A 10964-nucleotide genomic window follows, 5' to 3' on the forward strand; every position below is an offset into this window, starting at 1 on the left:
AAAGGGAAGCGTGAAAATAAAATACAATAAAGCAAGTGTTCACTAAGCAGGAAAAAGAAGGCAATAAATAAAACTAGCTATGCGAAGAGACAAACAAGTTAGAGACCTACATCCGCCGACGTGGACAGAAACATTTCCCTTTCTATGAGAAAAAGAGAGGGCTCGCTGATGCGGTAAGAGTAATTTGAACAGTTTCAGAATTATTTCTTTGGTAAGGCGGACACAATTCGTGATCATATCAAGAATTTTAAAATTCTAAACTTGCATTTATTTGGCTTGTGGTTACGTTAACATTAAACTTAAATTTGAAAAACAGTCATTTCTAAGATTAGGCGGGAGTGAAATGGAACTCAATTGTAAGTTCTGCATTAATTAATTAGTAGTGAAAAACAACAAAGCTTTGAGAATCGAGTATTAGAAGAACCAGTAAGGGTATGGGTCGGCCATTATAATTAAGGGCGCAACCTATTTAAGTGAACTTGAACAAAGAAGAAGCATTGACACCATATGGGTAGAAAATCGCGCACTATAAGACTAGTTGCATGAATTAATGCATGAGGCCTTCATTAAATATTAGGCGTCGTGCTCCCATGCAACTGATACTACATCCTCCCGTTGCATCAGCCATGAAATGTCCAACATTGGAAGGGTAGTTGTAAAATTTCCTAGTAACGTTATATGAATGCCTATAGTGCACGATAGTTTAATAGCATTACAAAATTTTCACGAATGAAGCTACAGTCCGAACGGTGGTAAATTATTGCATAAGAAAAAAATCAAGGATCCGGTGTTCTGTGTTGTGAATCTCAACGAGCGAGCGAAACAGTAAAAGGCACTTGCAAACTGATCATTCAAGCGCTATCCTATTTCGTCTGGAAGATATTCCGCCTGACATTTTGAAAAACAAAATAATGAGACAAAACCCTGGAAAACAAAGCTTAGCAGTTGCTTTCTTTTTTCAAATACAACAAACTTGCAGCCAAAAGTTGTAGGTTATGGTTTTACCATTTCAAGGGCTGCGCAGGATATGCTACGGGGATGGCGTACGTCGAAAGGGGCGTCAGTGTTTGGGCATTGTTCCTCTTCAAGACAAAATAAAAAGAACAAATAGCGCCATTAAGGCAGCGATACATTGGTTTCACATAACGCAACGCAAAGATTAAGCTGCTTAGGTGCTTATGAGCGAACAAAATCGATTCCTCTGGTGACAGAAAGAGCAGGGAAATTTTTTGAGTTAGCTGCCGCCGTCCCTTGCCTCCCGTTGGCGCCGTCACTGAAACACAACCACTGATTTCCGTTTGAAAGGTTAAAAATAATTATCCATTCGTTTTTTGCATCTTCATTGATAGTCAAGCGGTGATGAATTCCAAAAATGGGATACTTGTGTGATAACGCCATAAAAAACAGCGCGACTGTCCTATCGGCCCCGCGTAGCCGCGCAGCGCGCGTACCGACGACGCGGTGTTTCTGCCCCAGGACTCTACGCTAGTGCCGCGCCGCGGCAACCGGTTGTAAAGCGTCAAGGGCAGAGCTGCGCTTCTGCCGCTACAAAATCTTCTAGAAAACTCTAAATAAATGACAGAAGTGCGCAAAACGTACGCATGACGGGCTGCGAAACTCATAACGCAAGCATTTATACTATTTTAAACTCCACCGAAGCTATGCCATACGTTGTGTAGAGGTAGCGCATCCGACTTGCAACTCAGAGTTGAGCGGTTCGAATCCTCACACCGTAAAACGTGCGTGTAAAAACGCAGGTACCGGGGGCTGATTTTTTCGTTTTTTTTTTTACTGGCAGCAATGTACACAAAAAAATGTAGTCGTGTTTTTCCTTTTTGTGTTGAGTTGCTTGAAAGGATGGCCAAGTGAGACGGGTTTACTAACAGCAGTAACTCATCGTCCTTTCAAAACGATGAGGACAAAACTGAACCGAACATCCGCAACACATACTGCAACAAAGAAAGTGAAATGAATACGAGACTGATCCTCGACGGAGACCTTTTCTATCATTTTGATAGCGCCGCTGCCCATGACGCGGCATTGGGAAGCCTGCAGCAGCGAATGCACACTCTCCAAACTCCCACGAGGAAGGTCAACTTATTATCAAGTGGCCAATCCGTAGTCGACATTTTCAAAGAAATATAAAGCGCCCTTTGCCCTATCGAATTGCTTAACAACAGACCCGGAGTTGTGAAATGACATTATTTCTTTTCTCTCTCCTTTTTTTTTGCACTGGTGCTTTGTATTCTTCGATAATATTTTCGCGTTTTTCATTTACTTTTTTTCACTTTCTGCAGTCCAGGAGGATCGGCAGCCAGTGTTTACCTTTCACACAGAGGCGCCGGTCTTGATGGACGCGTTCACATTCCCAGTATAGCCTCACAAAGAGGGTGACGTAAAGGCGTCTGTGTGAGGAGGGCGCTCAGTAACACCATTAACTGTGCAGGTCCCGGTACGAGGGGATGAGAAACAAGCCATTCCGTGGTTGGGTATCTCCATGTCTGTCGAGGTACACTGGCGCATACCAAAAAAAAAAAGAAAAAAAGGGTCTAAATACACGCAGCACACCAGGCAATGGGAGGGCTGAAATCTCACAAATTTTAGGGAGTTTTTTTTTTGAGGACAGAACCAAGTAATATATATATATATATATATATATATATATATATATATATATATATATATATATATATATATATATATATATATATATATATATATATATATAGAGAGAGAGAGAGAGAGAGAGAGAGAGAGAGAGAGAGAGAGAGAGAGAGAGAGAGAGAAAGGCAAATGGGAAGGCAGGGAGGTTAACAACTGTCCTATCGGCCCCGCGTAGCCGCGCAGCGCGCGTACCGACGACGAGGTGTTTCTGCTCCAGGAGTCTACGCTAGTGCCGCGCCGCGGCAACCGCTTGTAAAGCCTCAAGGGCAGAGCGCCGCTGTTGCCGCTAGAAAAATCTTCTAGAACATTGTATTTCGCGTCGTTGCAAAATTCCAACCCACAAAAAAGTCTGTTTTTTAGACCACGAATATTTATATTAAGTTCACAACAAAGGCGCTGCGTTTTTGTAATTTGTATTTGCATTATAAATATGAATATCAAAGCACTTTGAGTTACTTTTTCTGGCATGTCGTTTGCAGAAGCTGCGATCCTGGGATCCCCTGAAGTGACCCGGATGTTCAAGCAGACGACGGAGCAGACGATCGACGCTGTTGACGGAATGCAATTTCGTTTGATTCCAGATAAAATCACTAAGTTGCGACAAAAACAGCGAAGAAATGCGCCGTATCTCAAGCTGGTGGATATCGTGGATATGTTGAACGCGAGTGGCACGATGCAGAACAGCTGCGATGCATTAATTTGCGCGGCACTGGCACGCTCACCGGAGATCGTGAATCTTAACAGCTTAATGTGTGACCAGTACAAGCGGTTTGCTCTGATATCAACTGCGTTACGAAACTACGTCGATACTTGCGTCACAGTTTAGCTAATATGCAACAGCGAATCGCACTCGCCGCATCTTCTTCGCGTGTAATTTCGCAAGCAAGAGCCCACCAGCGCATCGGAGCACCCGTGTTTTCGAGTTCATATCGTTCCGATAAATACGAGGTGTTTTGGCACGTACTGGAATTGAAGTTATCAGCCTGTGCGTCATGAACGGTGACGATGGCATCGCGGAAGATTTTAATTAAGACTCGTCGCAACGCAGCCCATACCCCAAGCATTGGGCGTTAAAAGTTGTTCACTAGTACTGGAAACGTGGGCATAAAGTATCGCTCAGTCGCAGGCCAGTCGCTCGCTGCTCGATTTTCCAGCCTTCCTAGTGCAAGTCGCAAGCTGCTGAGACAATCAGTGAGCGAGCCGCAGTGAGCGAGCCGAGCTTTCGGCAACGACGCCGCCCGCGGGCGCGCCGGGCATTGAACTACGCGCTGCTCCCTGGCTGCCCTAGTCGTCGCTAAGCCTAGCCGGTTTCACATTGATGCAGCAGCTAATTCGCTTCGGAATTTGCTAGCGCTGAGGTGCTGCTCTCGTCATAGTTTTACTGTGAATCTCGTCTCATAGTAAAATAAAGATATGCTCGGTTTCCGCAACACCTTCAGGAGCGGAGCCAGCTGAGGCCAGGCGAGCCGCAATTGAGAAGCAGCAATTAAAGGCGCTATGGGAAGACATTTGTTTGTATTCCCGTTATCGCTTCTACCAATAACTCAATATTGGCCAACGATACTCCATCCGACGGCTTAGTATGGAGTTGAACAAACATTACTATCGCATTTTTCTGACGCTGACGGCCGGCATCCAGGCTGGCATGCCGGCCCCAAGAAGGGCGCCCTTACGTTATCATGACGCTTGATTTTATGGCCGTGGTGCACATCAAAACCACCAGAAATCCTCTTGTTCGCTCAGGTTGTCGTAGCACACAGTCACACTGGGCCTATGTTCTACTGTGACTGAACATGTGCATAGATGGTGATTTCTGGAGTGGACTGTGATGTGAACTGTGTGGATTGATTGTGTGCATAGATGGTGACTGCGGGAGAGAATGTGTGCTATTATAAGAGACTGTGCGCTTAGCGGGGTAGATGCGGCATTGTTAATATCGAAGGGACGCTGCGGTGGAGCAATTGCCGGCAGACAAAGCAAGGCTAACCCCACCTGTAGCATTCAACACCTCAACCTCAACCTCAACTGGGGACCAGAACACTTTAGAGGACCGAGCGCGAGAGCGCAGGAGCTAGACTGGGCCAAAGCAGACGAAACTCTCGAAAGGGCGCGACTGACGTCAGTCCCAAGACTTAATTCTCACCTCGACCGGTCATCAAACGAGAAGGAGGCCCGCAGGTCGCCCTTGCAGGTGTGAGCAATTGCGTTGTTGAGCTGCTGCCTGATCGCAAGCGACTCTTGGTCGCATGCCTTATGCGGCTTGCAAGTATGAATGGGCATTAAATGTGCGTTCACAGTAGCGAGCCCCAGAGTCCGCGCAAGTTAAGCCCATTGGTCACGGGGGGGGTAGCCCCTAACAAGTACACCCTTTTATGGAAGTCGTTTGTGACATCATTTCAAACTGCACACTGCGGTTCATAACCCGACAAGATTCGCTCAAGTGGGCAGTTATCAGCGACACAAAAACCGTGTTACATATAAAATTCTCTCAGCAGCACTGCTCGAGAGTGCTGAATGCTCCGATGGCGTAAGAGAAGCTTGAAGAACTTGCCAAGGTTACCGAACGCAACATGTTTCAGTCTCCCAATGGATAACAGCGTACTGTCTTATTCCTGGTAACTCCCGGCTTAGAAAGAGGGTAGATTATTATCTCTTGTATTCCATTTATGCGATGTGCAATGCGACATGGGATATATTCTACCCGTGTTCATATGAGCAAAATAATTTGATTTCAGCATTTTGCTAGAAGGCCTGACCAGTGTTATCCTCATTCATTAGTTCATTTTTTCGTTTTATTAACTCTGAATGAAAGTCTTGGCACACTCATTCGACGTTTGCGATTGACAACAGCCTATACGAAGCACTTTTACGTAGAAGCTTCTGTGTATACAGCCTAAACTGTATGTGCGACCGTGATGATAAGGAGGTTTATCGCCTGCTAATAAAATATCCCCTCTACAAATATTTTAGGACCCTACTTATGTTCAATATCACCCAGTTAGAGAAGTGCTTGAGTCCTGAAAACTTCTAGGCCCGTAGCCGACACGACGTGCCCTTCAAAAGCGCGTGATTACTGCGGGTTTCTTGTGGGCAGGAACTATAATTCTTGGCAACTCCTGTACAGGTTCACTCCATTCATGCACCTGTGTGCGTAATATCCATCGAATTTCGTCGTTTACTCAACCTTACTGCCTTGTTATGCGTCATGTTCAGTAGCTGTTTGTACAATGACACCGTCTTTTGTTCTTCTAGGGCCCAAGAAGGTGATTGTGCCAGAATGGTAGTTTTTTTTCTCTCTCTTCCTATTTTGCTATTCTTCATTGCTTGGTGATGCCCGCTCTTCTGTTTACTGTTCCTGTTCAAACTCTTTCTGCTAACATTGCTCACGTGTTGTGCTGCGAATCGTACTGTGCATTGCACATTGCAGCTATGTTACGTTGTGTATTATGATGTCAGTCCTTGTGCGTTTCTCTGCACCTTTACAAAAAGGAGCAGCGGGCGCCATGCACATCGGACACCGACCTCTCCTTACAAGTTCGTGTAATAAAATGAAAAGCCCAAAAGTAGGCAAGTCAAGCGTCAATTGCATATTTACATTGCTGCCAGCATTGGTCCGGACCCTGTAGAATATCTGATACTGGTCCCAATTGGACTTATTTTTGGAAATGTGGCGGAGTGCTTGAAGGTTGCTTCACTTCCGCCACCGGTTGGCCCGGTATTGCACTGCCTCCGGGATTGGCCTGGGTCTTTATACCGCGCGTCTTTACTATCCTGTCTTTCTATCCCATCTTTCAACTCTCCTTCTATCTGCACGTGGTAGCGATTGTGGCTCGTCTTGAGCCAGTGGGCAGGCCTGTGCACTTTCCTTTTCTTTCTTCCTGGCAACAACGGACAGACAGACAGATTTACATTGTATTTGCAAAATGTCAGCGAGAACGTTCCATATGCTCTCTTGCTGGCAGGCCAGATATTTTTTTCAGGCCAACCTCTCTGCCTTTCAAGTCAATAAAGCCTCTCTCTCTCTCTCCCAGCCGAAAGAAAGTTTCATCTTCACAGGCTTGTTTCACTTGCAAAGTGGTAGGCTTCAAACCCAGGTCACTTCCTTTAGTATCCATATGCTATGGGTACTTCTAGTCTTTTGCTTTTACTCGTGCCATAGATATATGGGCTGGTTTTGTGGCCCTTCTTTAAGTGTAAAACACATGAATCCGCACTGCAAAACTCTCTGAGTCTGAACTTGAGTTCAGTATCCCTTTTGTTCGAAACAAATTGCTGTTAGCGGCAGACAACCACTGAGATCACAGGAATATGGAGGGTGGAGTCAGTCGGCTTGATATGTGCCGGTCTGGTACACAGAGAAAAGAAGTAACTATAGTTACAATTACAATGACTTGATCTGAAATGTAACTGAGCTCAGTAGCCAACTAAAAAACCCCAAAAGTAACCGAACAATTACAATAGAGTAATTGATTACTATTACTTTGTCCCCCTCCCTCTTTGATTAGCACTAGAGAAATACACAGTCTATATAGGATGAGCTGGCTCGGCTTCCCTGATCTCTTGTCTGTTGCTATTCATACGTGCTTCATTTTCACCAGCAGTCGCTTTTCGAAGTTTTCGTAGTTTTTTTTTTTTCCACGTTTGCTTGTAAAAACACAAAGCAGCGGCGCTCAAGACCTTCTCGGTGTACGCTCTGTAGGGAAGGGCGAAGTTGTAACATACGAATACCGCGCGCACCAGGTCGCAGTTACACGAAGCGCCGCGCTTAGTTGTTCGCGCTCTGAGGGGTCAAAGCTCAAGGTCACTAAACATTGCATTCTGTTGTGCCGAGGTGAAGGGATGCGAATCGCGGAACATGGGGCTAAACTGCAGCCAGCTCCGGCTTGGATGCCTGGACATCCTTGCGCGTGCGGCTTTTGCGCTGCCCGACGATTGTCTCTTTATCGCGAAGGAATGCTCCACTCCAGCACTCGTGTCCAACATTTTCGGGAGAAAATTTTTGATATGAAAAAATTGTAAGATGCTGTTATGGAAATATTGATTGTAATGGTCCATTCTTCTGATGTGCAACAATATATGTCTTTTCGCGTGTTTCCATCGATTGCATCGTCGAGCAGAAAAGAATGGCACAGAAAACCAATGGAGAACGCTTTTAAAGGCAGCAAAAATGCTAATAGCAAAAAAAAAAATCAGGACTGCCGTCGGGTAGTCGGCCGATATACTGATTGTTATACCGAAATATTCAGGCATGTATACAAGGGGGGGCTTAAACTACCCCCCCCCCAGCAGTGTTCTTGTTAGGCATGACCCCCCCCCCCCCCCCCCCCCCCGGGCTTCGTCCTATACAGCTGCTTCGGGCCCCTCCCGAAAAATATTTCTGGCTACGTGCCTGGAAATATTACATTGTATGAAAAAATAAACACTTTCCCACTGAAAAATGCCTTTGTTCTGTATTGTCGGGTATGATAGCGTTTGCAACGAAGTTCAGGTTCCCGTAGTTATGCCTGTGGCTATTTGTTTTTCGAACAGAAAGTAACTGCTACTAGTAATCAATTCTGAAACACATAAATGGTTTACCGAGAACGTTACTCCTTAGAAAATGTAGTCGATGCAATAAAAATTTGGAAGAAAACGTAGTTCATTACAAGTAATCCATTGCTTGTAACGAGTTACGTACAGCTATGACATTTGCTGAAAATTGCTCTGGTTTTCTGCATGCTATCGTAGTGATTTAGTGCACGTAAGGGTCCAGTGGCCAATTTTTGTATCGTGAGACCCCCACACCGGGTTCGCGATCGCACTCACGGACTTGTCAAGGACTTCACAGGGACATACGATGTGAGAAAATGCGCCCGAAAGTAGAAGTGGGCATCAATAGAGAGCAGTGCTCTTTTTGAACACCAGACTATCAAGTTCACGCAGTCTCCGTCGATTGCGCCCTAAGCCTGTAAGCACATGGGCAAATACAGAGACTTATCCATTCCACTAGTGTTATAGCCCTAAAAGGACATCTTTCTGCGACCGCCTCTTGGCGCGCAGTGCTTAGATGGTGCAGAGCGCAGTCCGCGTGGGCAGTTCAGCTGTGACTGCTGCTGGCACGAGAGATCGCGTTACCAGGTGTTCTCACTCGGCCGTGTCCCCCGCGAGTTTCTTCCCCTGCCATTCCTTCCCAAAGAGCATAATCCCGTGTTTACATCGCTTATCCCGAGATTTCGCTGTAACAAAATCATTTTCCTTTGCACATTTGTGCTACGTGCAAGAACTACACGGCTATGGGCAAGCGCACGGAACGCTCCCTCAGTTCGACGCGCGGGGGGAGCGGTCAGCGGCGGCTGGTCGCTGCCGGCCCACGCAGAGGCGTTGCCAACGGGATGATCCGTCGTCCGCGTGTCCGGCTATTGTGTCTGAGGCATGATGGATTCTCGTCTTCTCCTTTTTGAACGTAGCCTGCGTCGTCGCAATCTCTCCCTTCTTTCACCGTTTCTGATCGCCATCCACACCCACGCCTCATCCCAGGCAGTGAAGCTCTGCGATTACTTTTCCTAGCATGTTTTACGGCAGCGTCAGCTTATTGGCTTCGCCCGTGCAGCAGGCATTGAATGCGCAGAACCTTCCCACTGCGTGTGACACACGACGTAACGTTTTTGCTGACAGCCGATCCTCACGAAGAGCCCACCAGCATGCCCTTGCATGCGCCACGATCATCTACGGCGTTGCGCGCTTGCCGCAGAGTCGTTCTCATGCGAGTACCGGGATTGTGAAGCGGACGCACCCGTCGCACAAAATTTTTGCGCATGGATTCTCGCGATCGGCGAGCACGCGATGGCGTCTTTTTCCCACTTTCTCTATCTTATTTTCGGGTATTGAACATCGCAGGTGGTCGAATGATTGCGTAGCACTTGTCCAGCGTCATTTGTTCGCTTATTTATTTTTCACGACGTCTAGGGGTTGAAGGAAGCAATCAGTCGACAATCAATGTCCGCTGTCAGGGGGTTTGCTTTTCTCTTTTCTGTTTCGCTTTAGTAACTATCAGCTTACAATCTAATCAGAGTCTTCTGGAAACGAGACGACAGAAGACTTATGGCTGTTTTCTTCTCAGTTGTTTTTACTAGAGAGTCGGATAAAATTACCGCATTTTTTCTCTGGTATTGGTTGTGTGTCCTGCGGCTCATGCGCCTATTTTTCTGCGCGTGAGTGCGCGCGAAATAAGCCTTCAAGGCGCGTGAACCAAAGTTTCTAAAAAAAAATCGAATGTGTACCATGCGCAGCGTGGTAACAGTAGACATTTCGCATTCCGGAACTATGTTGAACGGGCATTGTACGCACTGCAAAGACACACTTGCGACTTCCAAACACAGTGTTAGGCTTTTCGTCGCCAAATCAGGACTTTGTTTCTGAAAGGTTGCTTAATTTGCGACTGAAAACACCCCTTCAGTGCGCACGTTAGTACAGTGTACTGAAAGAAATGGCTTCCACGATCGAAATATTTAATCGAAGCGGAAAAACAATCGCGTCGGCGACGTTGCGCTGCTTACGTAGTCCGCATACAGCGACAAGCGTGCGTTCGGTTTGAGGCAGTTTGGGAGCGGCATTATCGCTCCTCCCGTAATTTCACGCACACTGAATGACTACCAGATCAGCACCTTTGTTTAGTTTCTCGTCACCGTTGGTTTGTGCAGTTGTGGTCGTGTGGAAGGGAAGGCGGTTTTCATTTCGTTTATCTATTTCTACTGAGGCGACGATTTCTTTATATTACGTACAGGTAAAGAAACTAACCAAAGTGCACATGAAGGTGTAAAAGTCTCGCGAGAACAAAAAAAAAGGTGGGGGCGGGGAAAGAAGTAACTAAGGCGATGGAGGACAGGATGCTTCGACGTATAGACATGACGTATATGTTAGGGACAATACAGCCACGAGGCCACTTTCTGGCCGCTCTAGTTTGGGCATATATGATCTGCCGCTCCTGTGGGCTCAGAAAAATGTAAAATGAGCTACTGGACTGGCGGGTTTCCAGTCACTTGGCTGAGCTCTGGGTGATATTGCAACAACTTGATATAAGTCATATTTAAGACATGCAGCGCTGGCAGACGAAGCACGACAGAGAATCGACACAACTGCGCTGAATTAACTTTATTTGAGAAGCGACGAACCGCACCTTTTGTACTCTGAGCAAAAGTGGACAAGCAAAAACTGGCAAGAGATGAGCATAATCAGGTCTATCCAATGGTATATTTTTTGCTGCATGGTAAGGGAATAGAATAAACAAAGCCCACGGGGAGCATGTCACGAAAGGGTGTTGA

This window comes from Amblyomma americanum, chromosome 1 (genome assembly GCF_052857255.1).
Source record: "Amblyomma americanum isolate KBUSLIRL-KWMA chromosome 1, ASM5285725v1, whole genome shotgun sequence".
Taxonomy (NCBI): Eukaryota; Metazoa; Arthropoda; class Arachnida; order Ixodida; family Ixodidae; genus Amblyomma; species Amblyomma americanum.